Raw genomic sequence first — 26,774 nt, 5'->3', positions numbered from 1 at the left:
TGTGTTCGTTTTTAAACCCGTTTGGTGCTTGTCTTCACTGTCCATTTGTTGAGTGCCTAGAAGGTGCACGGCACTCTTCTAGGTCACAGGGGCTGCCAAGAGGCCAAAGACATAAAGATATGGTCTTTAAAAGAGCTTCTAATCTATCTAAAACCCACCCATCCCTTTTGAAATAAGATGGCAAACTAACATTTTGTCGAGTTCGTAACTGTGCCCCAGGGCCAGAGTCAGGCACAGCCGTGTCCGCTCACCCCCATCTCACCACCAGCCTTCAGGGGGCATTTAGTGGCTCCATCTTTTTTTTTTTCTTTCTTTCTTTTTCTTTCTCTCTCTCTCTCTTTTTTTTTTCTTTTTAGGGCCACATCTGCAGCATATGGAGGTTCCCAGGCTAGGGGTCAAATCAGAGCTGCAGCAGCCAGCCTACACCGCAGCTCACGGCAATGCAGGGTCCTTGATCCACTGAGCGAGGCCAGAGATTGAACCCGTATCCTCATGGAGACGAGTCGGGTTCTTCATCGTCTGAGCTGCAACAGGAATTAGCCTCTCCATCTTAGAAGAGAGAAGTTTAACTGGACAGAGGTTCAATATCACATATCATTGAATCCAAGACACATGTTTTTTCCCTTACATTTTAACACCTAACCCAGGAACATGACCTACAATGCATGCCGGGTCATGGTTTAATTGGCAGCAGCTTTTCTTTCTTGGTAGCAGGTAAAAGTCATCCTAGGCCTTTGCCGTGGTGGCTTAGACTCTGTGAAATGGGGTGTTTCGTCCGGGTCACCCAGCTAAGGAGAAGGGGAATCGGAATTCAACCGAGAATTGCCCGACTCCAGCGCTGTGTGTTCGCCAGCACAGTATGCTGCAGAATCCATGCACCGCAGCCACAGAGGCCGGAGGGTTTTTACAGACGAAATATGAAAAGGGGGAAATGGTGCCTGAGCGGCGCTCCCATCATCGTCTCCTTCCATTACAGAGGGGACAATAGCTGGGCAACTGCGGGCGTCAAACAGGATGTTGCGAGGTTGAGAAAGCGTGGCTCTCATTGTCCTCCCTCCTCTACTGATTCTAACTCATTGTTCAAAGTGGCCCCAAAGAGGAGGTCCAAAGGACCCGGCTTTGCCAGCTGTGGCATCGATCGCAGCTGCGGCTGGCATCTGACCCCTGGTCCGAGAACTGCCAAAAAAGAAAAAGGAGGCCACACATAAACGGCCAGCGCTTGGGTGGATGAGGCAGAGGGAGTGGCGGTCCTCCATTGATGCGGTGTGCCCTGGGCCGCAGGGGTCCAACGGGGGTGTGGTTGGGGCCCAGTGGCCTCTGTCCTGTCCTGGAGAGCCCTGGGCAGAGACTCAGGCCGCTCCCTCCCCCGCAGGGCTGAGTTCGGGAGGGCCCTGCGCCCAGGCCTGTGTGTGTTTATTGCTGCCACTGGGCGCTATGGTCAGCACGCTCAGAGATGAAGCGAGGGCTGTGGAATTCCACGGCTGACCTGGATTCAGGAAGCGGTGCCAAGGACCGGGCCACAAACAGCCGATTCAGCCATCGCGGGTCACAAGTCCTTGGCCCGGGCTGCACAGCCCCCACGTGTTTAAACCAGTCTGGTCTCCTGATGAGCTTTGACTCTGTCATTGTCCTGAGCAGCTGATGTGAAAAGAGAAACAGGGGGGAGCCGTGTCATGGGAGGCCGTATGGCACGGTGGACAGAGACACCGTGACAGGGCTTGGAGGGACCCATCCCCCAGCGCCCGAGGGAAATGCAGTCTTAGGGGAGTTGCATGGCCTGTTGGGGTTCACACGGCTGATCGCTGACAGCTGATCAGGACTGAACCCAGGTTGCTAGAGCGTGTTCTTTTTACCTTATCAGACATTTCATCCCTCTGGGCCTCTGTTTCTCCAACGGTGAGGAAGATGGGAGGTTGGCTTCTGGGCAGCCTTCCTAAGGAAATGACCTCAAATAATCACTATGCAAGAACCTGCACGCCCAATAGTGTTCCGTGAAACCTTATTTATATTGTGAAACACTAGAAACAAACGTAAGTGTTTTACGGTAGGGGGGGCACTTAGGTAAATACGGTAAATATGGTTGACTAAATACTCAGTAGCCATTGGAATTATGTATAGGAAACTGAAGCAATGGGGGAATTTTATTAGAAAGAAAAGGAATACAGAAGTATTTGTATATCGCGGTATTTGGCATGTTGAAAGCACATACTGGTGCAGACATTGAAGTCTGGCAGGTAATAAGCCAAAATCCCAATGATGGTTATTATGAGGTTGTGGGATTGTGGTTTTTTTTTTTTTCTTCTCTAAATTTTCAATTTGTAAAAAAGGCTGTCCTCATGGAAAAAAGTACATGGATTTTTTTTTTTTTCTCTCAAAAGAGACAGTAGCATGGGGAGAAAATGTTTGTTGGAGTGACCCTTCAGTTGTAACATTCTGTGAGCCTTTAAATCTGGGACAGCTGTCCCCAGGCTCGTGCAGGCGTTTGTGATGTGTAAAAATTAGTCCAGCATTGGCCGAGGGGGGAAGGCAGTCTTCCAGGAAGCGGCAGTGGGTGCATTAGGGTCTGGAGCTCTGCTCTTGTTCAGGAAGATAATCGGAAGTGACTCCAGATTTGGGGAGAAGCCCTGGTTTCTTGCCTGTAGTTGACTTGGAATTCCGAAAAGCCCAAACGCTGTTGGAAAGCGCTGGGCAGCCCCGTCCTTTTCCTCTGCCTCCTGGCCTTCCCCCGGAGTGGGAAGTGAAGCTCTTGTTGGCCTCAGCCTTCCAAGGAGATGGAGGTGCAATGGGACATTTCCCGTTTTCACTTCCCCTTCCCTTTGCAGGACGTTTTTGCTCGCCCTGTGCTGGGGCGGCTGGCGAGCAGCTTCAGAGGCGTCGCTCTGGGGAAACTCATCACCCTCTGGCGGAGCTCCTTCCTGGGCTGTGGTTGGTGATAGGGTGCAGCCAGAGGGTGCTGGCCTGGGAGCCTGGACAGGTGATTCTTGTCCCGACAGCCCAGCTCCTTAGCTGTGACCTTGGGCGGGTGACCTCCCCTCCCTAGACTCTCATTACCTTCACTGTAAAAACGCAGGCGCCAGGGTGGGTTTATAAGAGTTTTCCCACGTGGTGGCTCTATTCCAGCCACTCACTCTAAAGGCTTGACACTAAGTGGGCAGAGTTAGTTTATTTGGTAAATATTTTTAAGTGCTGTTTTATTACTGTTTCTGTCATGTGGTTGATTATCTTTTCGTTGTTGTTGTTGTCTTTTTAGGGCGGCACCTGCGGCACATGGAGATTCCCAGGCTAGGGGTCGAATGGAAGCTACAGTTGCCGGCCTCCACCACAGCCACAGCAACGTGGGATCCAAGCCCCATCTGCGACCTGCACCACAGCTCATGGCAATGCCAGATCCTTAACCCACTGAGCGAGGTTGGGGATCAAACCTGCAACTTCATGGTTCCTAATTGGGTTTGTTTCCCCTGCGCCACAATGGGAATTTGACTTATTTTTTTAATCTGTTATATAAACACACACAACTCTTTTATACCAGGAAGCTGTCTTCCCTTTATTTCAAGGGAGGTGATGGGTCCTGAGGGCAAAGTGGCCTGACTGGCATGGTTTGGTGGGAAGGCTGTTTACTTAAGAGAGAGAGAGTGTGTGTGTGTGCACACATGCATGCGTGCATCCCCACAGGCAATGTGCCCTTGACGGCGTGGGGTTTTTTCCCTTTGAAGTCACTGCTGAGAGCACATCTGTATGGGTAGCTGCTGCAACCAGCTCTCAAACTAGTAATTCAGTGGGGTTTGGTGTGACTTCTGGCCCAAATGGATCAGCGCGGTGGGTGTTAGGGGTTCGTTTTTTCTGCAGGTGCCTCCTTAAGCAGGTTGCCCACCGTTGCTCTAAGAGAGATGTGGTTTTGCCCAAGAATGACTGCCCTGCCAGCAGCAGATCAAAGGGATATTCACTCCAAGCATCTACAGGCCAGAACTGGTTCTGGGGACCGCTTAAAGGAGGCTGGTATAGACAGCGTCACCCTGTCACGCTTGGGCAATCGTCTGGGTGGCGCCACTTTTCATGCCAGCGTCTGCCCCAGGTGGGGCCCCTCACCTTTCCTACCAGGGAGAGCACGTGATGGGAAAAAACTGGCGGGGGGGGGCGGGGGGGAGCCTGGTGTGACTGCTCCTGCCCCGGGCAGAGGAATTGGTGGGCTTCATCGGGGTTTATTACGATAAACTTGGGGGGTTTGGAAGGAAAATATCTCTGGTTACTCCTCCCATCTTTTCTCGCTGTTGCCTCCCAACTCAGATGACCAAATCCGGGCCATGTGGCCACATGAAGCGGTGCAATAATATCATCCTGTGCCGTCCACGGGGATTACAGAAGCAAAGAAGGCAGGGCCGGCAGAGGAAAAGGTGCTGATGAAGGCAGGGTCTGTGTCCACGTAGGACGTGTTTGGGTCACTCTTCCAGGGAGGCGCCTGTCTTTCCCAGAGCTAATTTACGCTTGGTTTCAGTGTTTGACAGGCAATAACGATGGGTGGGGTTCCCGGGATCCAGCCTAAACTGAGAGCTTCTTTGTATCATAGAGAATCCTGCTGGCTCCTCTTTACAGAAGGTTTGAGGCCAGGACAGTGGCTGGGCGGGACCCAGGTTTTGCCTTCCATTTGCTGACAGTGCCTATTGACCTTTTTTTTTCTCTTTCCTAAACATTTTTAGGCAGACAGGAGACCTAATGGAATCCTCTTCCTGATACTAACTCACTTTGTAGCCTGACGGTCTCTTAACGTTGCTGCTCTTATGATATGAGGGGTTTGTGCACAAAGATTCTCAGGCCTGGGAAGGTTTCGAACACCCTGGTGCACAGTCTGCATCCCAGACCAATCACGTCAGCATCTTTGAGGCTAGCAGCTTGGAACTGGTATTTTTAAAAGCTTCTCGAAGTGCTTCTCAAACTTTAATGCAGTATCTACCACCCGCGTATCTTGTTAAAATGTAGATTCTGGTCCCATAGGTCTGAGGCAGGGATTCTGCATTTCTAATAAGATGCCAGGGGACACCAACCCCACGGGTTTATAGACCAGGCTTTGAAAAACAAGATTTAGAATCTAAATCTTAACCACGGTTCAAGGCACAAGAATTATGGGCCACAAAAATGTGGCACCAGGAATCTACTGCAGAAACGAGCCTGGAAGAAGCAGCAATTATTTTGGCAGCGGAAATCAGGGTTGCTGCACAGAGGAGGTGGCTTTTGCGAGACCCTTGAACCAATGAGGAGGCTTTTGGACTGTGAGTGTGTCTAAGTCTAGGAAACTTTTGTTTCTCCAGAGAAACCGACCAGTAGGCTGTGTGTTTGTGTGTATTTGTGTGCATGTATGCACTTGACCCTTGAGCAAAGTAAGGGTTGTGGCGCTGACTCTCTGCATAATCGAAATCTGCACGTAACTTATGGTCGGCCCTCCGTATCCACCGTTCTCTGAATCTGTTGCTTGGCCTACGGCAGATTGTGTAGTACCGTTAAGGGTTTAGCTATTGAAAAATCTCCATATACGCGAACCCACATAGTTTAAACCCGCATTGATCGAGTGTCCTCTATATATTATGTGTGTATATGTCTAATGTGTATGTATGAATGAGAGAGAGATGTAAGAAATTGGCTTGTGCACTTGTGGATGCTGGCAAGTCTGAAACCTGCAGGACAGGACAGCAGGCTGGAGACCCAGGGAAGAGCTGATGTTGCAGTTCAAGTGTGACGTCCATCTGTTGGCAAAAGTTCCCTCTTCTTAAGGAGAGAGCTGTCTTTTTCTACTGGGGGCCTTCAACTGATTGGACGAGGCCCACCCTCAGTATGGAGGACAGTGTGCTTTACTCAGAATCTGCTGATTTATTTATTTTTTATTTTTCTTTCTTTCTTTTTTTTTTTTTTTTTGTCTTTTGTCTTTTTAGGGCCGCATCCATGGCATATGGAGGTTCCCAGGCTAGGGGTCTAATCAGAGCTGTTGCTGCCGGCCTATGCCACAGCCACAGCCACAGCACCGCTGGTTCTTTAACCCCCCCCGAGCAAGGCCAGGGGTCGAACCTGCAACCCCATGGTTCCTCGTCAGATTCATTTCCGCTGCACCATGACGGGAATGCCTGCTGATTTAAATGTTAATCTCATCCAAAAAGTACTTTCACAGCAACATCTAGAATAATGTTTGACCAAATATCTAGGTATCATCTCCTAGCCAAGTTGACACGTAACATTCACCACCACACGAAGGAAAGCACATTCCAGTTGCTTTTGGCCTCCGTGAACGACTGAGCTGCAGCCAGAGTGGGAGGAGCTCATGTTCCAAGGGAGCAAGAATGATTTCAGGCATTTCTTCTGCATCTTTGCTGTTGATAATCTGACAAACCTCGTTCAGCTGTAAACGGAGCAGAGCCGGACTTCACAAGCCGCAGCATTGGCGCCAGCTCGGCTGTGAGTCTGTCCGTCCACCCTCTCCTTTTCCCCTGCCCGTGTGGGTCCTGGAGCCCAGACGAGCATCTGGGTCCTTCCTTGCCTGGCTCCATGCCCAGGGGAAATGGATTAACAGGGCAACGCATGCAGGAAGAATCCGGTCTGGAGGGAAACCGTGTGTGATGCCGTGGGGCAGACACTCAGCCTTAGTCTCTGTGACTGCAGGGGAAAGTGGGGTGAAAGCACCCAGATATCTGCAGACAGCACACTGTAGCGTGCAGGGGGTCTGATTGGACCCTGACCCACAGGAAGAAATAGCTTTCACGTCATGGCCCAGTAGATACACAACCATACATATAGCGATATAGAGAAGAGCTACGTGCTCGTGAAATAAAATTGAATCAAATTGGGGAGTTCCCGTCGTGGTGCAGAGGAAACAAATCCGACTAGGAACCATGAGCTTGCAGGTTCGATCCCTGGCCTTGCTTAGTGAGTTACGGATCCGGCGTTGCCGTGAGCTGTGGTGTAGGTTGCAGACGCGGCTCGGATCTGGCATTGCTGTGGCTCTGGCGTAGGCTGGTGGCTGCAGCTCCGATTGGACCCCTAGCCTGGGAACCTCCATATGCCGTGGGTGTGGCCCTAAAAGGACCAAAAAAGACAAAAAAAAAAAAAGAAATTGAAAAAGTCTTATCACCTGGCACTTCCCCTTTTGTCACTGGCACATGAAGTTCTGGGGTATTTTCTGTTCTCCTCTGTTTCATGAAGAAAAGCTGCCCTGTCCCAGTGACCCAGTTTCGCAGTGCTTAATGGAGGCATACCTCTGCTGAAATCCAGACCCAAACCCTGCTGCAGTGGAAGGACCTTGGGGCATCCTGCCATCTGAAGGGGCGCCGTCCCGCAGAACTTTCTGTGATGATAGGAGTGGTTTGCTCTGCGCTGTCCAGCACCAGAGCCCCTGGCCCCATGCGGCTGTGGAGCACGTGCCATGTGGCTCATGCAAATGAGGAACTGAATTTTACATTTCATTCCATTTTAATGCATTGACATGAAAGCAGCCGCACATGGCTGGTGGCTCCGGTAATGGGCAGCACAGATTGGGACACTGCCCTGCTCTTACCTAACTAGCTGTGCAGTCCTGTGCCCCCACCCTCTGCACACCCACGAGGCTGCTAGCTCCATCTTTCTAGAGTCAGGTGGTCTGGAAGGCCAGGCTGACGACTTACTGGGGGCCTACAGGTAATTAAGTGCCCTGGACGGCGTTACAGATCATGGGCTTTGCATTTTTAAATGGTCCTTAAGAAAGCTTTTCCTTCTTCCCTTTCAGTGGCTTAACTGCTCACCCACGTACCTGCATGGGTTGAAAAGAGAGATGCTTTCTGCTTAATGAAACCTTAGCAGCCCGTCTCCGCTGACTTGCTGAGCTCCGGGTGGCATTTGTGACCTGAACCCCAGGTGCTTGGCTTCCATTGGTTGCTTTCTTTGCTTCCTTCTCGTGAGGAGGAAACCTCTCTCTGGACAGGTGTCATGGGACAGCGGGAATTGGGGTGCAGAGGTTAACCATCAGGCTGGAGTCTTGTTTCGTTGCTGTTGTTGTATGGGGTTGGCAAAGCGAGTGAGCCCATTTGAGGTTTGGGGTGCAGAATGTGTTTAAACTCTGGTTGGAATTGGAAAAGACATTACTCCAGTGAGCTCAGAGCCCTGCTGGAAAAAATTAAGGGACCTGGGAAAGGATGGGGGCAGAGGGGTGGTTGCTTCCTAAAGTTCCGGTAATAAGAGTTGACCTTGACTGAGGTGGGGTGTGGCGGGGCCCACAGCTCAGCTTATTTACTTTTCACAAAGCCATGTCTTGTCCCAGGCAGGCCCCCTGCAGTGACCAGGCTGAAGGTGGAGCTGGTGGAGAAGCTCCAGCCTGTTGCTTTGTGCTGCGCACAGACGCAAGCTGACACATTCTGCCCAGTTTGTTTGGGCTCCAATGGGAGGGGTAAAAAGAGGGACAGAAATTCTAGGAAGAGCCCGACCTTATGACTCCCAGACACTGGGATCAAAATAACCAGCCCCGGACGGGAATTAAATGACCCAGGCTGCCAGGGGCATTTCTAGTTTGCTGGTTGTTTTGTCTGTGTATAGATCATGACAGGAGTTTCAAAATGGTCCAGCGACGGCACCGAGGAGCTCTGTCAGGTCCCAGCGCACATAGATGCAACCGTTTTTGTTAGAAATACAGTATTTGTCATGTGTCAGGCATCTCACCTCACTCTTAGCACCACACTCTGAGGAAGTGATGGTCTTGGTTTATAGATGGAGAAGCAGAGAGGTTAAGTAACTTGCCCCGTGTCACACAGCCAGGAGTCAGCAGAGTCAGAACCCAGATCTGCCGTTTGGGCTTGAAGCTGCTGTGCTGCTTCTCAGCTTCAGGCCGGACAGGCTGACGGTGGCCTGCCGAGCCCAGAATATTGGTGAGTCATTGCACCATGCTTGGTACACACAGATGGTTCATGAGGCACATGTGGGCATCCTTGATGCCCGTCTTCTGGGAGCTGGGAGGGCCGGCCCCCTGCTCACCGGCTCGCTTGGTGGGGGCTGAGCCTGGCTGGTGTGTTTTCTGGGAAGAGCTGAGTCTGGGGCTAAGTGGAGCCGTGGAGAAGGAGCCTTTTTTCTCTCTCAAGTCCAAGAGAGGGAATTCAGGGTGAAGGAGAGAGTGTACCCCATGCATAGCAGATAAAGGGGAAAAGACCAGCACACCCCTCACTAATTCAGCTGACAGGAAGCAGCTGCCGAGGGAGGAATGGCGATGTGAGGGCACAGTGGTACTGCCCTGCTCTGGAGGGTGGGAGGTGTGAGCTGACAGTGGATGGAAAAACAGGGCCGGGGGCGGGGGGGGGGGGTGGTGGTGGTGGGGGGGGAGGCTGCCCCCTGGCTCATCACAGCCCCCTGAGGCTGTGTGGCGGAATCACAGCTGTGGTGGCTCTGCAGTCTTGGGACATCTCAGAGGGTATGGGGGCATGGGTCGGCCAGGGCTGGGTGTGTGAGGGCAGATGCTCCCCATCCCTGTGGAACCGGGGCATCCTTGCTCCTCCCCAGCTGCTCTAGCTCAGTGAAGAGCCAGTGTGGGGGGCAGAAGGTATCAGTCATCATCACGGGAGCAGCATCGATGGGGCCCCCCATACACAAGGCACTGGACCAGCGGCTGCAAAGAAGACTCCAGACATGAGGAGGAGGTGCCTTTGCCTCCAAAGAGTCACGTTGGGAGATCAAAAGTAGACCTGATACAAAAACAGAACAGAAAAAACCCCCAAATAAAACAGAAACCGTCAGAGTCAAAATTTGAACGTGCCATTTGGCTTCGCCTGCCAGGTAATTCTTGGTTTAGACTGAAGGGTGTTGTCAAAGGAGCCCAAGCGAATGACTTTAGAGCGCTGAGGGCGGGGCCCGTGGAAGCTCTGTGGTCATTTTTTCTGCTGAGCCGCCTCTCAACTTCAAGCATGACAAGTTCAAGGGGCCTGCTGTGCCCCAGGGCGTTTGTGACTCATTGTGTGCCATCGATGTCCCTGGAACCCAGAGCTGCCGGTGTGACCGGTGCCACCACCCAGAGGTGGGAACCAGAACCTAAGGGCCGAGGCTGGTGTTGGCCAGAGAATGATGGAATTCCTTTTCTCTCCCCAAACTCGCATCCAACACCAGTAATTTGTGGCCGTGGGGGAGGCCCGCTAGAATCGCCGAAGTTGGGCTCAGCAATGACTCAACACATGTTTATTTCAAATCTGGGGGAGGCAGAGTGCGGTGCGGTCCCTGCGCTCAAAGCGCTGCCAGCCCCTCAGCCTGTAGGATGGGTTAGGCGGCTGGAAGGGAAGCGAGCATCCTTCTGAACCACTGACCCCAGTCTGAGCTCCAGGAATCATATGTGGAACCTCTGCTGTTGCCTGGATAGATAATTCTTGGTTTAGACTGAAGGCTGTCGTCGAAGGAGCCCAGGCGAATGACGTTAGCGCACTGAGGGCGGGGCCTGTGGAAGCTCCGTGTTCATTTTTTCTCGCGAGAACTGGCCGGCGGCCGCTTGCAAAGAACCTGCGTGAGAGAGTCCGGTGTGGAAGTACACCGAGGGTGTCTTCCCTCCTCTGAGGCCCATCCAGCTGCAGGTGTTTGTAACAGACGGGAGTACCTGCTCTCCATCAATAATCAATAATCCTCCTGGCATAGGAGAAGTATCCAGTGTATCCAGTGTAAGTCATCCAGACTCAGCCTCTAGTCCCAGCTCCTTCATTCCCTGGGCCGTGCCTTTTTTTTTTTTTTTTTTTTTTCTGCATCATTTTCTCACAGTGTTATGAGGATCCTGGGTTGGGGTTGGACGAGAGGCTTGTTAAAAATGGGACCTCTTGGCCCTTACCCTCTAGTATTGGGAACTGGTGGGTGGGGGAGCCAGGTTCCTTGGTTGGCTCTTTGCTGGCGCAGCCTTATCCATCATCACCTCCGAACGTTGACCGAGCACCTGCTGTCTGTCCGTCGGGCGGTTTCACACACTGTCGTACTTGGTAGAGACCGTTCGCCATCTGAGGCTCTGGAAAATTACAGGAAATCTGGGTCACCTCTCAAAGCCCCGGCGGGTTCCCCTTTGCTTCTGGCAAGTTTGACTCAGGATCGATGGGAGGGAGCACGTCAGGACGTTAAGCTCCCCTGGTCCGTCTTTCTCACTCTCCATTGCGGGACGGCTGTGTTTTTGGTCTGCACAGCTGTGTGCTGTGGGCAGTGTTGCCCCTTTCACTTTGTGGTTATGTCAGAAAAACCCACCTTCGCTTTTTCCCCTGTGGGTCACTAAAGTCGCTTCTTCTGCATGGGAACAGGGAGAAGTGGGACCATTCCCACATGTGTCAGCAGAAGGAGTACCTTGCACCGTGCTCCCCAAACTCCTCGGCTGGGGTCCTCCAGAGTGGGGGTGGGGCATAGCCCAGTGGCTTCCTGCAGGGACAGTCCCATTTCTGAGGTCTCCTGTTCTTACTTGAAAAATTCATGTGAACTTTCCATTCTACTCGACAGTGTCCCTGTGATTGTCTGAATATGAAAACTTTTATTCCCGGGAGGCTACCATATGCCTGGTGTGGGTGGGGTGGGGCGGGCTGCAGGCGCCCCAGTCCAGGAAGCACAAGACCTAACAATCTGTTCAGGATTGGTCATGGGCAGCAAGAGAGCCACCGAGCTCTGCCTGTAGATTTATTCAGATTCTTGATTCCTTCTAGAAAGGGTGAGAGTTTGGCTGCAGTACGTAGGTTACAAGTTAAGGTGTATTTCTGTTAGTGGGAATGTAAGTTGGTGCAACCACTATGGAGAACAGTATGGAGCTTCCTCAGAAAACTAAAAATAGAATTACCGTATGATCCAGCAGTCCCACTGCTGGGAATGTATCCACATAAAACTATAATTCAAAAAGATACATGCAACCCTGTGTTCATAGCAACACTGTTCACAGTAGTCAAGACATGGAAACAACCGAAACATCCATCGACAGATGAATGGATAAAGAAGAGGTGGTACATATATACAATGGAATCTTAGCCATAGAAAAGAAGGAAATAAGGCCATTCACAGCAACAAGGATGCAACTATAGATGATCATGCTAAGTGAAGTAAATCAGTAAGAGAAAGACAGATACCAGATGATACTTATATGTGGAGTCTAAAATATGGCACAAACCCATCTACCAAACAGAAACAGACTCACAGACATGGAGAACAGACTTGTGGTTGCCAAGGGGGGGGAGGGAGAAGGAGGAGGGATGGACAGGGAGCCTGGGGTTACTAGATGCAAACCATTACATTTAGAATGGATAAGCAATGAGGTCCTACTGTGTAGCACAGGGAACCATATCCAATCTCCTGGGTTAGACCATGATAGAAAAGAGTATAAACAAGAACATACGTGTGTGTCACTGAGTCACTTTGCTGAACAGCAGAAATTGGCACAACATTGTAAGTCCGCTATAATAAAAAAAAAAATTAAGGTGGAAGTTCTCTTGTGGCTCAGTGGAAAGGAACCCAACTAGTATCCATGAGGATTTGGGTTCAATCCCTGGTCCTGTTTAGTGGGTTAAGGATCCAGGGTTGCCGTAAGCTGCGGCAAGTTTGCAGACGCAGCTTGGATCTTCTATGTGCCACACTCTTGGCCCTAAAAAAAAGAATGTATATTTAAAAGTGGAACAGGGGAGTTCCCGTCGAGGCTCAGTAGTTACCGAACCTAAGAACGATGAGGTTGCGGGTTCGATCCCTGGCCTTGCTTAGTGGGTTAAGGATCTGGCGTGGCTGTGGCTGTGGCGTAGGTTGAAGACTCAGCTCGGATCCTGAGTTGCTGTGGCTGTGGTGTAGGCTGGCAGCCGTAGCTCTGATTCGACCCCTGGCCTGGAAATCTCCATATGCCACAGGTGTGGCCCTGAAAAGCAAAAAAAAAAAAAAGGGGGGGGGAATAAACCTACTCTGTCATGACAATTCTTGTTAACATTTTTTAAAAGCTAAACCATCCTATAGGAAGCCTCGTGCCCTCTCGACCCTTTGGGGTCCTGCTGTGAGGCAGGTGGGTGCACATGGACCACTCCTGAAACCCACATCCATCGTGGATGAGGCAGTTCTGGGGTGAGGGGGCTTCCCCGGGACGGAGCTGGGCTGAACCAGGAGAGTCCCAGCCTTCAGGCCTGCCATGCCACAATGGTGCCCAGCAGCATTTCCAGAGTGTGGATCTTCTGCAGTGGTCACGCTAGGAGAATGGTCCCATGAAACTCCCATGGTGTCTATTTGGAATTGCTGCCTGCAGAGGGCTGACCAGGCAGACGTTACCCCACGACTGACCGGGCCAGTGGGTGAGGGTGCTTGGGATGGGCCATCTCCCCTCCCTTTCAGTCGGTTCTGGTGGGCCGGTGTAGACACAGAAGCGCGGGAGATAACGGCAGTTTGACCTTCTGTGAGCCTTCTCATCCTCTGTGTGGCCCTTTGTGTGGTGTCCGAGCCAAATGTGGCCGGGGAATTTATCTCTCTTCTGTGTGGGCATCCTCGGCTCAAGCAGGATGCACGGTGGCCCGGGTGGGGCACAGCCAATGGGCAGGACCCTGGCTTGCTCCTGTTTAGGGTGAGGGTGCCCCTTCGCCTGCACTGCAGTTTCAGAAGATTCCCTTTCAATCTGTGGTGTGGTTTCAGGAGGATTTTCTCTTTAGAAGGAACACGCATTTGCATGGTGGGCGTCTCTACCCCCCTCATTCAGGTCAGGGACCCAATTGCTTTCCCGCCCACAGCAGCCTCCCTGCCTGGGCCAATTCTCTGGTTTTCCACGGCGTCCGTGAGTGGGGCTGGCTTCCCTCTCAGGAAACAGAACCCCAATGGGCGTCTGGAATTACCAAGGTGATTTAGCGATAGGGCCTTCTGAGTGAGCTAAGCTGGGGGTAAAACTCAGTCCGGATGGGGTCAGAAACCTGAGCCCCCTCCCTCCCCCCGCCAGGCACCTCTCGGGTGCAGCTGCTCATTGCCAAGCTTCCAGCATCCCTAAGGAGGCGTGTGCCGCTTGGATGCTGTCCAGGACCTGGCAGGAGCAGCCGGGGACGTGTGTGTGTGTGTGTGATGGGCACACATGCACAAAGGCTCAGTTCAGAGGACCTCAGATGACTCAACCCTACACTTTAGCGGGAGCCACCAGATCCGCTGGTGTAAAATCTCACCAAATGCACTTATCATCTGCTTGAGGTTTTTCCTATCAGGGCAGCAGAGGGGAGGTTTGCCGTGAGTGACAGTGGGGGGAGGAAGCCAGGTCCTGAGGTCTGAGGTGCCCCTCTCTCTTCTCCCAAACCCCCGCCCCCGCGCTGGTGCCCCCAGTAGAGCCATCTCTGTCCCAGCCTTGCAGTTCCCAGAGGGGCTGGCAGGCGTTGGCATCCATCCCCAGCTGTCACCTCTGAGTCATGAGCAGCCGAGGCCTGTGGGAGGTGGGGAGCCCAGCAGTGGCCTCACACAGCGGAGAGGGAAGTTCCTGCTTTGTGGGGACACGTGAGCGTGACAGCACATGTGCTCATGGAAGCGGCTCGTGTGGTTGTTAGTCACTCTAGGGAGCGAGTGGGTAGCGTGGAAATGTGTCTTTTCTTGGTTTCTTGTTTTCTTGGTTTCTTTTCCATTGGTTTTAAAAGAAGTAGTCACTGAAAGGCCAGGAAGTAGGATTTGGGGACGAGCCAGTGAGCAAGAAGCCCCACTAGTGTCCTGTGTCCCGCGCCCTCGCGTCACCCTATCAGCTCCTGTGTCACTGCAGCACCATCCCTGACAAGGAGACGCTGGCCCTGCTGGCTCCAGGCTGCCTCTTTTATTAGCCTGATGGGCTTCTGAGTTTCCCAGGCCTGCCCTAACAAAGTAACCGCACACCGAGCTGCTTCAATGGCAGAAATTCATTTCCTCTGGGTCCCTGAGCCTGGGAGGCTGAGATCAAGGTGCTGGCTGGGCTGGTTCCTGGTGGGGGGTGGGGGTGGGGGGCAGAATCTGCTCCTGGCCTCCCCCACCCCCCCTCCAGCTTCTGGTGGGCCCCTGGCCATCTTTGTCACTCTTTGGCTTCTAGAGCATCCACCATCTTTGTGTTCCTGTTGAGTGGTGCTCTCCCTGGGCGTGTGTCTGTCTCGGTGGTATCAGGACAGCAGTCATGTTGGGTTAGGACCCAGGCAGTGACCCCTTTTAGCCTGATGGTCTGCACAGACCTCCTTCCCAAAGAAAGTCACCTTCACAGGTACGGGGGTTGGGACATCAGCATCTTTGGTGGAGGAGGGGAGAGCCCAGTTCGACCCGTAAGAGGGGCAACACGGCATGGGAGCATGGGTCATGGGGTCCAAGCGCTTGGGATTGAAAGCTGTGTGGCTACTGGATGTGTGTCTTTGGGCAGGGTGTCAGCCTTGTTTCCATACAGTAAACTCGGCAAAAAAAAAAAAAAAAAAAAAAAAGGTTGATCCACTGAAAGTTCTTTAAGCCACATCTGGCACATGTAGCTCTCGCTCAGTGTACGTTGCTTCCACTCTTACCTCTGCCGTGTCACTTGCTTGTTTAACGTTATCATGGCTTGTGTTATTGAGGGTGCTTTCAAAAGGGTGAATGGAAAGATGGGAGCACCTGAATTCTTTAGATTCAGACATCTTCCAAAGACGAGGTAATTGTTCCCTGCAGGCAGTTTGCAAGGAGCCATTGTGTTTGGAGTATTGAAAAAAAAGAAAAACACGAAAAACTGTCTTTGGAATTAGGTTTATTCATTTAACAAACATTTATTCAAGCCTTGCTATGCACAGAACACTTTGCTACGTGCTAAGGTGGATGAAAGGAATGACTAAGATAGTATCTCTGGATTTTAAGGCGCTTGCAGCCAGCAAGAGGCAGGCCTAGGCGGTAACACGCGTTCTGCGTGGAGCCGCGCCTGACTTAACCTGTGTAATCCGCAGAATAACCTGATGAGATGGATCCAGGGCTATGCGCCCTAATCCTCATCCCTGGCCTTCCCCTCTTTAGACTCCCTTCATCTAGGAAAAAAAAAAAAAAAAACCGAAAAATTCAGGTCTGAAAATTGAATTTTTTTCTTGGATTTCTTGGTGCAAACTCATTTAATTTCAGAACCTGAGCTGAACAGATGTGAGGCAATTCCTGGTTTAAGTGTTTTTCCTGCATCCTGTGACTGTTCACACATTTCTCTGCAGAAAAGCATGGGCGTGATATGTAATATCCAGGAAGTGCCCCCTAGCGCCGTTTTCACATCTGGGGCTCCGGGGCCAGAGATTTTGGCAGAGGGATTGGTGGGGGGTGCTGTTCAATTAGACATTTTACAGACAAGGAACCCCAAGGTGGAACTCTGTGCTCAGATCTCAAAGCTTCGAAGGCTTGTCATCGGCCTTCAGAGCTGCGAGCCTGGCACGGGCTGGGCCACTGCAAGCTTCTGAGGTTGGAGGCTCAGGACTGGGCAGGCGCTGAGGGCAGACATCTTACCCAATGGGCCCTGCCATCCCTGGCCTCCCCGTCTCTAGCCTCCCTTAATCTAGAACATTCCCACAGCAGTGCTTTCTCATAGTGAAGAAGTGAACTGTGCGGGCCTGGGTCACCCGGGCCTCCCATGGGCATTGACGCCTGTTTTGCTTCTGCGTCTTGGGCACCAGCTCCAGGAGCTCAGGCCTCCACATTGCAGTGTGTTTCTGTCTCTCAGGCCTGTGAGTCAAGGCTCGGGGCCTGGTCAGTGTCAGAGGCCGGGAGAGTCAGGGGCCGGGTGGGGAGCTACCATCGGGGTACACAGTCTCTCTTGGAGCCCCAGATGGAACCGGTTCAGCCTTGGGAAGGATTCGAACCTGGGGCCTAGGGGATCAGGGAGCTTCCTGTCTTGTTTCCCATCTGATCTTCGTGTTTTTTTTGTTTTGTTTTTGCTTTTTAGGGCCACACCCGCTGCGTATGGAGGTTCCCAGACTAGGGGTTGAATCGGAACTGTGGCTGTTGGCCTACACCACAGACACAGCAACCTAGGATCTGAGCTGCGTCTGCGACCTATACCACAGCTCATGGCAATGCCGGATCCTTAACCCACTGAGCGAGGCCAGGGATCGAATCCGCAACTTTGTGGTTCCTAGTTGGATTTGTTTCCACTGTGCCATGACGGGAACTCCTGAGCTTCTTTCTTTTACTGCTGACTTTTCCCATTTCCTGATCTGGGCGTTAGAAATCAGCCACCACCACCGAAACCTGACCTTATGTCTCCTGGTTTAAGAGAGTAGCCAGACGGAGCCAGACTCCCTTCAGTCCTGTTCAAACCCCCAGGGGTCTGCTCCCCTTCTGTGTGTGAGACTGAACAACTTGGGGGGGCAGGGTCTGTTTAGGAAAACATCACGTGAGGCACCTTCCCTCCAGGTGGATTTGATCTGGGATCATCGGTGACTTTGGGGGACCCTCCACCCCAGACCTTAGTCCTTACTGCCCAGGCCTGATGCTGCCTGTCCCGTTGCTGATTTGCAGTTGGCTGTCTTGGGGTGACATCCCAGCCTGTTTGCTTGGGGCCAAGGGAAGCTGTTTGGCCTTTGGCTGCCCTTGTCCCCAAGCTCCTGGCCTCAAACTGAGGGGTCTCTGGAGCCATCACACCGCCACCTGTTCGGCAGCTGTGAGGCGGGCTTTGCTGATGCAGTGTCAAGCCACCTGCATGCGGGCCCCCATTGACGGGGATGCACGAGGCTGGACTTTTGCGCTCCGTGGCCTCTTGTTCACCAGGACTCAGCTGCTGCCTGCCCTCCCCTGACCTCCCCAGGCCTGGCCACATAGCCAGACTGCCCCCTGGGCTCAGGCCTCCACATTGTGGTTTGTTTCTTGCCTCTCAGGCCCGTGAGTCCTGGCTGAGGGCCATGGATCAGGGCCCGGTCAGTGGCCGAGGCGGGGAAGAGTCTGGCAGAGGAAGAGAAGCTTTCAAACGCAGACATCTTCTGGGCAAGTCATGTTCCTGCCCTAAGGGTCTCTTTCCTCATCTGTGTCCTAAGGGGAATGAACCAGATGTTCTCTCAGGGCCCTTCCGGTTCTGAGAAATTCTCTGATGTCCATTAGGCCTCCGGCAAGAGTTGCCAAGAGTGTGCAGAGAAACATGGCAGCTGCTGGAGAGGAAGGCACAGATGTTGCGGTGGGCCGGCCCGCAGATGAGAGGCACTTTAAAGTCAAGGTTGGTAAAAACCTCAGCAGGGAGGACCTGGGCAGCTGTGGTCTGGGATTCACACACCTCGGCCTGAAACTCAGTGACGCGCCGTGCAGGCCCGAGACTGCTTGGCTTTGAAAGGCCCGCCTGCCAGGCTGACCTTTGGCAGGTGTCTGGGAGCTTGGCTGGTCAGCAGGTCCCTACACTGATAAAAACTTTCCCTAAGCAATAACCAGGCTTCACTGTGCCTGTTTGTGCAAACAGTGCGGTGTACACTGACCATCAGCTTTCCTTCTGGGCGTCTGGAACGTTGGCATATGCCAGACAGAAGGTACCTGTGTGGCCAGCTTCTAGGAGAAACTCTGAACACTACCTCTGATGGGTTTGTTCTCTGGATGACGCTGCTTCCCACCTGTGGCCGCAGTTAAGGCTGAAGGAGTTCAGTGCATGTGATTGACTCCACCAAGAGAGGACTCTTAGAAACTTGTGCCCGGTTTCCCACGTGCCTTTCGCTTTTTCCTGGTTTTGCTGAGTTTTCTTTCATTGTGGTCATCGGAGCCGTGTATACTACTATGTGCTGCGACCCAGGGATCTTCCCACCAGCTCACCTTCTACCAAGCCTGGGGGTGGCCTTGGGGACCTCCATGCTCATGGACCTTAACGTGACTGAGAGCAAATGAGGCCACAGTGCAGTGTAGTCCCTCGGTGCTAACTCACGGCAACACAGGTTTCAGTTCGTCTGTTTGTGCTAAGAGGCCCTTGAGCTTAAATGTGGAGACTATTGCTTCCTTAGCGCACATGTCCCCACCAGCCACACAGAGAATCCGGAAGTTGCCCTGTCCATTGAGAGGCCAGATCACTCGTGGTCCAGGTTTAAAAAAAAATCTGCAAGGAATGATGGGCTCGACATTCCAGAATAAGAAGGGAATTTTCTGAAACAGAATTTGGCTGGCGCGCTTTCTCATCAGGGCAATTCTGGCAGCGAGAGTCTTTAGCAAATGAGGTTGCAGATTCCCTAGAGCTGTGTCAGAGTCTGATATAGGTTAGGAAAAAAATTATGGATGGAGGAAGGATCACTGGAGAGGAAATGTAAGGTCTTAACCTCAGCATCTTTAGACTGTTGATGTGACCTTTGAAACCACATCGCTTTTCCTGAATGCCTTGGGAAAGCATTCTGTTCAGAATAGTTCTGTTCTAGGGGGTGGGGGAAAGTCTTGCACCCTTAGTGGCGAGCACTGTGCATCTGTAAGTCAGCAGAGAAGAGTATGAACTCTGGCGTGTGGTTGTCGTATCTCCCATGGGCCATGAGAACACAAATCACAGATCTGACCCCTTAAGCAGCTCTCTCGCCCACTTGCAAGTGGTCCTGGTGGTCCCGGATGATTGAGGACTTGTCTCTGCAAGGGCAGAAGGATCGCTCTAGCACGATTCATGTTCCAGCATTTACAATGAGCCCCGGCTTCAAAGACGCTCTTGGCTCTGTCTCCAGACGTGCCCGTGAGCAGCTGTAGGAACGGAGGCGCTGCAGGCGTCGCCCACCGGAGGGGGGTTGCTGGCAGCACAGCCATCAGAGCCGTTCTGAAAGTCTCTCCATCCCTGGCAGTTCGGTCGGGGGAGTGAGAAGACACTGACTTGACCTACACATGGCTCAGGCACGTTTTTCTTTGTCCTTAAAAGAGTGGATTCGAGGCATCGAATCACAGGAGGAGCTGCCGCAAATAATACTGGAGGAGCAAGCAGACCCTCTGCTCCCCTTGGCTTTGGTGAGGATGTCTCAGTGTTGCCATGGCAATTGGAAACTTTCACGTTCTTTTCAGAATTGTTCACAAGATCTCTATTTGGTCGAAGGCCAGAAGAGCACCCTTTGCTTGGAGCTGAAATGACAAAAAAAGAACCCGTGGGCCAGTGCTTTTCCTGCGTGTCTCCTTGGAGCGGAGAGCTGGCTGTGCCCTGCGCCCGATGCGCTGGGGGATGGGCTCGGGGAGCCCAGGCTGCTCCTCTCCCTTCTAGGGCTTCCCTCCGGGAGAAATGACTGATGGGCCCTTGCAAAGCAGAAATATAAATAAATGGAAAATGCCCGTGTACGTGAGCGCATTCCCCTCTGTGAGATGGATTGTAGCCAGACATGTGTGGCTAACGAGAGAAGTTATTAGAAAAAAGGTTTTTGAAGGAATCAAAAATCCAGGCATTCATTCACTGCCATCTCCTTGGTCCTGCCAGGGCAGCTCGCTCCCCCGCCTAACCTGCCTCTGCTCAGGGCACCAAGAGCCCCCAGGCTCACACACTAGACACTTGGAAGTCATTCTAGGTATCTCTCTCCCTCGACCCCCTAAATCCTACCAGTCACCCCAGATTTCACCCCCTCTGTTCCTCCTTGCTGCCAGTCCTGTCCCAGGTCAGGCCCTCTGCAGGGTCTTTTCTCCCCCGCCTCTTACTTGGAATTCATTTCAAGCTTACAGACAAGCTGTAAGAATAAGAATAGTGATGGAGTTCCTGTCATGGCTCAGTGATTAACGAATCCGACTAGGAACCATGAGGTTGTGAGTTCGATCCCTGGCCTTGCTCAGTGGGTTAAGGATCCGGCGTTGCTGTGAGCTGTGGTATAGGTTGCAGACGGGGCTGGGATCTCTTGTTGCCATGGCTATGGCATAGGCTGGTGGCTACAGCTCCGATTAGACCCCTAGCTTGGGAACCTCCACATGCCGAAGGTGCAGCCCTAGAAAAGACAAAAAAAAAAAAATAATAATAATAATAGTGCAAAGAACACCATGGACCCTTTACCCGGATTCACCTACTGGTAATGTTTTATCCCTTCTGTGCCTGCCTGCTCCTCTTCTCTCTCTCTTCCCACACCCACCCACCCCTCTAATCTTTTTTTTTTTTTTTTTTAAACCATTGGAGGGTAAGTTGCATACACCATGGCCCTTAATTCTTAGTTTTTCCAATACGTATTTCCTAAGATCTGGGGTGTCCTCTTATATAAGCACCATACATTTATCATCGTTGGTGAATTTGACACGGATACATAGCTGTGCTCCAGTCTGCCTTCCGTGTTCCGTTTCAGCCAGGTGACCTCATCACGTCTCCTACAGCGTGTCTTCCTCTCAACAGGATCCAGTCCAGGGTCAGGCACTGCCTTTGGTTGTCGTATCTTTTTTAGCCAATGTCAATGCCAATGTCTGAAACATAGTCAGGCCTTTTTTTGTCTTTTATGATATGACATTTTAGAAGAATGCAATTTCTTATTTTCAAAAAACAGAATGTCTCCCATCTGGGGTTTGTCTGGGTTTCCTCGTGGTTAAATTCAGGTTACGCATTGTGAGCAGGATTCCGTCTGGAGAAACGTGATGCCCAGGTGCCCAGCGCTATAGCGGTGATCTTAGTCACCTGCTGAGGGCGTGCCTGATTTCTCTTCTGAATATCACTACTCCTTCCATTGCAGCTAAGAAGTGATCAGTGGGGAGACTCTTTAAAACCATTTGGCGTACTGACAGCGTTTCTCCCTGGATTCAGCATCCTTCAGTGGTGTTCCTCTCTTATCCGGTCTCTGTTATGATAACTACAGAATGATGACTTTCTTTTTTTTTTTTTTTTTTTTTTTTTGTCTTTTTGCTATTTCTTTTTGGGCCGCTCCCATGGCATATGGAGGTTCCCAGGCTAGGGGTCGAATCGGAGCTGTAGCCACTGGCCTACGCCAGAGCCACAGCAACGCGGGATCCGAGCCGCATCTGCAACCTACACCACAGCTCACGGCAACGCCAGATCGTTAACCCACTGAGCAGGGGCAGGGACCGAACCCGCAACCTCATGGTTCCTAGTCGGATTCGTTAACCACTGCGCCACGACGGGAACTCCATGAATGATGACTTTCTGACTCCAGTCTCACTGTCATCTTTTGCCTGGATCAGTGCAACAGACAGACAGGGATGCCCTCTCGATGGGCCATGCCTGCCTCTGTCCTTGCTCATCTGTCCTGAGTCTGTTCTGATTCCATCATTCCCATGTGTAAACATTTCCAGTGGCTTCCCTCCCCCTTAGGATAAATCTCAAGCCCTCCTTAGCCCCCATACCTCTTCCTCACCCTGCTCATCTTGTCCTTTATCATCTAGGCGTACTCGGCTTGTGATATTGCCTCAAATGTGTGCTGGGTTATACTTGCTATTTACTTTCTTGATCAGAATGCATTTTCCCTGATGGTTTCCACTGGCAAACTCCTAGGCATGCTTCAAAACCCCACTAGATGTCCCCTCTTAGAGGCCTTCTCTTATACCTTCTACTTCTCCTCCAAGGCTAAGGGAAGCTGCTCTCCCCTGGGCTCCCCCAGCGACTTGTGCCTGCCTCTGTCGTAGCACTTAGCACAGCGCACTCCCCCCACTCTCCATCCTCTCCTCCAAACCTCGTTCCTCAGCAGCAACCTGGGCTCATTTATTTTTGGAGTCTTAGAGCCCGGTTGGTACCTGACATGGAGAAGGGACTTCACACCTGTGTCTCGTAATAATGAATCTTTAGGAGAGAGTTAGAGCCTTTCTCAAGTGTATCGAATCAGAGGATTCATTCTCTCTCTTTTTCTCTTTTTCATATACTATTGAATTATTTTCTATTCAGAAACTTTATTGACCTATGATTGACATGTCAAAGTCTGTGATATTTAATGTACACCCCTCGATGAGTTTGGGGATAGGTATATGCCTGTGGAAGGATTCTCTTTCTGCAAAGCATGTTTGAAAGCAGCTGGTGTTCCATAAAAGCCCCAATACCTCAGCATGTGCCCTTATTTGGAAATAGGGTCACCCAGTTAAAATGAGGTCATTCAGTGAGCCCTAATCCAGAATGATTCGTGTCCTTATAAAAGGGGAACTTGGGAGACACATAAAGGCCAGACACATGTGACCATCAAGGCCAAGGTTGGGGTGACGTATGCAGGTCAAGGCAGGCCAGCGGTGGCCCACGAACCATCAGAAGCTCTGGGAGGGGTGCCGACAGACTCCCCCGCACTGACTGGTCCTCAGAAGGAACCAGCCCTGTCTGTGTCTGACTTGCAGCCTCCAGAACCGTGAGACCGTGCATTTCTGTTTGGGTCACCCCGTCTGTGGGACTTTGTTGTAGCAGCTCTAGCAAACTCATCCGCCCTCCAGCTTGCATCTTGGATCTTTTCTAACGATGGTGACATAGTGGTTTGTTTACATGAACATCCAGGAGGGCTTATAGGTTCCCCAAACATCCCTTAAACACTCCCTTTCGGGTTAGCAAAAAAACTGGGGGCGGGGGGGCACACCAGCTGCACATGGAGGTTCCCAGGCCAGGGATGGAATCCGAGCGGCACTTGCAACCTGCGCCACAGCAGCAGCCATGTCAGATCTTTAACCTGCTGTGCCATAGCAGGAGCTCCTAGATGAGCTAATTTTTGCCAAAAAACGTGGACACCTTGTGTGGATGGACCCAGAATTTGGGATGCCACCTCTCCTTCAGAATCCTTGCAGGGGTTGGGCTGGTGAGGATAGGGACTGGTAAAGCAGGAAAGGCTCAAAGCTGTGCCTCCATCCCCTGAAAGCCCTCTTTGCCATCAGCAGACCAGTTAGTGGGATTGGGCTGGCTTTCCCCTCTTTGTTAGGACACCCCCAGTCCTTGCTCTAACTGGCCGCCACCTGCACAGCTGCCATGGGGAAGTAGCAGCCTGCACGTGTGGTTCACGGCCAATCTCAGGGACGTGTCTACAGATGCCGCTTGAGAAGGTCCCTCTGGGATTAGCAGGTGGCCGCAGCGGGGCTGGTTTGACCCTTGGCCATTTCACCCTCCCTTCCTGGGGCTGCACACCCAGGCTCTTCTTTTTGAGGGGTTTTTCCAGAAGGATGGTCCACCCACACTGTAGTCTCTAGCTTAGAAATCAAGGCCACCAGGTGATAGAACTGGTCACCCCACCGGTAGTCCCCAGAGTTCTAACCAATACAGGTCTCTCTTTTGAGGCTTTAGGCTCATTCACCAGGGCGGCCTGCGAGTGCTCGTTCTTGGGACTCCAATTTGGGACTTATCAGTGTATCGATCTGTATGTGATGGTTTTAAAGGTGATTTGACATAAATTCTGTTTAATGATATGGATACTTCTGAAGCCCGCCTCCTGTTGTGTCACAGCCCCCAGAGCTGTGGCTTTGTCAGTTTTCCCTGCTTGGTTATTATGCTCGGCTAGGGCCGTGCTGGTAGCAGAGTGGTAGGTCCAAACTCCAGTATGGTGGCTTTGTGGTTTCCTCTCCCTCTGCTAGTCTTTTTTGCCCCCTGCCAGCCTTACTTTCCCCCTTTTCTGATTCAACTGGCATTCAACCTTCCCTCTGCCACCCTGTGTGTTTCTTTTAATCAAGCCCACCATGCTTGGGTGCAGCCTTGGGGAGATGCCCTCTTAAGAGATCAGCCCTCACTGGGGTGTCCAGCCCGAGGATGGCCAAGCGTGGGACGTGTGGGCTGTGCAGCTCCGCAGAACGGGCTGTACTGCATGTGGCCTGAGGCTGCTGGGCTCTTAAAGATGAGGCGTGCACCTTATGACGTGGGTGCCTCCCCTGAGTTGCAGCATTAAGATGTCTCATACCGAGTCCCTCTCTTGATGCTGCAGGCGTCAGGGAGAAACGTTACCTTTCTTAGGAAAGCACACCTGCTCCGAAGAACAAGATGCTAGACCCAGCTGTCAATCCCCCAGTTCTGTGGGCGGAGAAATCTTTTCTCTGCTTCACACCGTGGTTTGGAGAGGATAGATAGCATCCAGGCATCTCCAAAGGACGAGATCTGTTGGTCTTTGCCTCTGCAAAACGTCAAACAAGAGCTTGTTTTCCTCAGTGGTTTGAATTCTCTGGCTGCTCTGATAGGGCAGGTGGGTTTGCGTCTTGGTCTTTGGTTTGAGACCCAGGCACAAGTGCACGAACGTCATGGCTGTGATCACATAGGAGGTGACAATCCGGCCGCCTCAAGAGCTCATTAAGATGCATATTAGCGCCTTGATATTCACGTAGCCGGGTAAGAAGTGGTGCTCCTCCCGCATCAGGAAATCTGGTCCTTTCCGGAGACAGGAGTTGTTGAGCATCTGCAGGCTTGGACCGCTGCCAGCCTTTACCAGACTCCTGCTTCGCTCCCTAGTCTTGCTCCACTTTGCCTTCTGCCAGAGGCTCAGCTGCTTCTTTGCAACATTGAGTCCCCTCCTCTGAGTGCGTAAGACGGGACGTCACTGTCTCACTGGAGATAAACAGGCTGTTCCAGAAGGACTGTTGTTTTACTAATCCAGTTACCTCTGGGGCGGGGCGGGAGGGGGGGAGTTAATTATTTGAGGAGGTGTTTTTTTTTTTTAAGGGCCACAACCTGCTGTAGATGGAAGTTCCCAGGCTAGGGCTCGAATTGGAGCTGCAGCTGCCGGCCTCTGCCACAGCAACGCAACCTGCACCACAGCTCACCGCAACTTGGATCTTAACCCACTGAGCAAGACCAGGCATCGCACCCGCATCCTTGTGGAGACTAGTTGGGTTCATAACCTGCTGAGCCACAACAGGAACTCCCTCAAGGAGGTTGATTTTTGTAGTGGAGCTGAGAAGATGCAAAGATAAATGCTTCGCATAAAGTCTGAAATTGAAGCGGACTCCAAATTCAACTTTTTGCCCCTCTGCCCTTGGATGAGGGTCTGTCGGTGGCATGTGTCTGAGAGGAGGGCTGCGTTTCATCTGAAAGAGACCTGTCACTTACGGTGATCTCAGGGTCGTTGTTTTCCAGGGAGCTTTTCCCTGAAAGCCCCACCAGTTCAGAAACAAGGGGAGTCCGAGCCTGGGGTGGGGACAGGGGGAGCACGCACGAGGGTGGGCACAGGAGCAGGGTGCCCGTGGACCCGCAGAACTGGAGGGGCTCTCAGAGTAGAGTCCAGAGGGAAATCTCAGGCCTTAGGCTGCTTGCCAGAGGTCACAGCTCACTGAAAAGCACAGTGGTGTCTGAGATAAACCTCTCGGCTTCTTAGCCCAGTGGAGTCCATGACACCATGAACTTGGTGGGTTCTCTGTGAACAGCGTGAAACATTTGTGGATGCTGAACCCAGCCAATGTTGGCTCTGGGCTACGGATGCATCCCTGCTCAGCTCTGTCCTAGGAGCTGACGTGTCGCTCTTCCGCATTGAGGGGTGCCACTGTGGGCACAGCAGGCCCCCCTCCCCCTGCTGCTTCTGTGGGGGGGTGCAGGGATGGGGAGGGGCCAAGAACATCATGTTAACTGCTTATCACATAATGAAATGATATCAGCCCTGGCCGAACGGATGCTGGAATGACTTTCTTCCACGGTCTGATCACTTTTTGGTTTTTTTTGTTTGTTTGTTTGTTTGTTTTTTGCTATTTCTTGGGCTGCTCCTGTGGCATATGGAGGTTCCCAGGCTAGGGGTCTGATCGGAGCTGTAGCCACTGGCCTACGCCAGAGCCACAGCAACGCGGGATCCGAGCCGCGTCTGCAACCTACACCACAGCTCACGGCAACGCTGGATCGTTAACCCACTGAGCAAGGGCAGGGACCGAACCCGCAACCTCATGGTTCCTAGTCGGATTCGTTAACCACTGCACCACGAGGGGAACTCCTGATCACTTTTTGATGAGCTGCTGCAATAATCTGTCCCAGGCCAGCTCCTCTCCTTTTTAATTCCTGCCCATCTGAGAGCCCAGAGGATCGCAGTGGTTCCCGTCTGTCACTGGGGGAGGGTCCGTGG

General features: G+C 52.1%; 1 protein-coding gene and 2 long non-coding RNA genes across 4 annotated transcripts in view; 1 reads left to right on the top strand and 2 right to left on the bottom strand.

The window, feature by feature from the left end:
• Positions 1 to 26,774, top strand: part of GFOD1 (Gfo/Idh/MocA-like oxidoreductase domain containing 1) — a 119,331-nt gene that overhangs the window by 18,896 nt on the left and 73,661 nt on the right. The window lies entirely within an intron of this gene.
• LOC146401188 (uncharacterized) lies at positions 385 to 7,386 on the bottom strand. The gene is made up of 2 exons (XR_014809629.1): positions 7,034 to 7,386; positions 385 to 5,516 (listed from the first exon to the last, which is right to left on the bottom strand). It is a non-coding gene; the product is annotated as an uncharacterized LOC146401188 (long non-coding RNA).
• On the bottom strand, positions 15,639 to 25,194 carry LOC146401187 (uncharacterized). Its single transcript, XR_014809617.1, has 2 exons — positions 24,683 to 25,194; positions 15,639 to 19,935 (listed from the first exon to the last, which is right to left on the bottom strand). It is a non-coding gene; the product is annotated as an uncharacterized LOC146401187 (long non-coding RNA).

The sequence above is a fragment of the Sus scrofa genome, chromosome 7 (assembly GCF_054392235.1).
Source record: "Sus scrofa isolate SSC_HxYL_T2T_F1_AM1 chromosome 7, Sscrofa_HxYL_maternal_Yorkshire_Landrace_v2.0, whole genome shotgun sequence".
Lineage (NCBI taxonomy): Eukaryota > Metazoa > Chordata > Mammalia > Artiodactyla > Suidae > Sus > Sus scrofa.
This window is presented reverse-complemented; position numbering and strand designations above follow the sequence as displayed.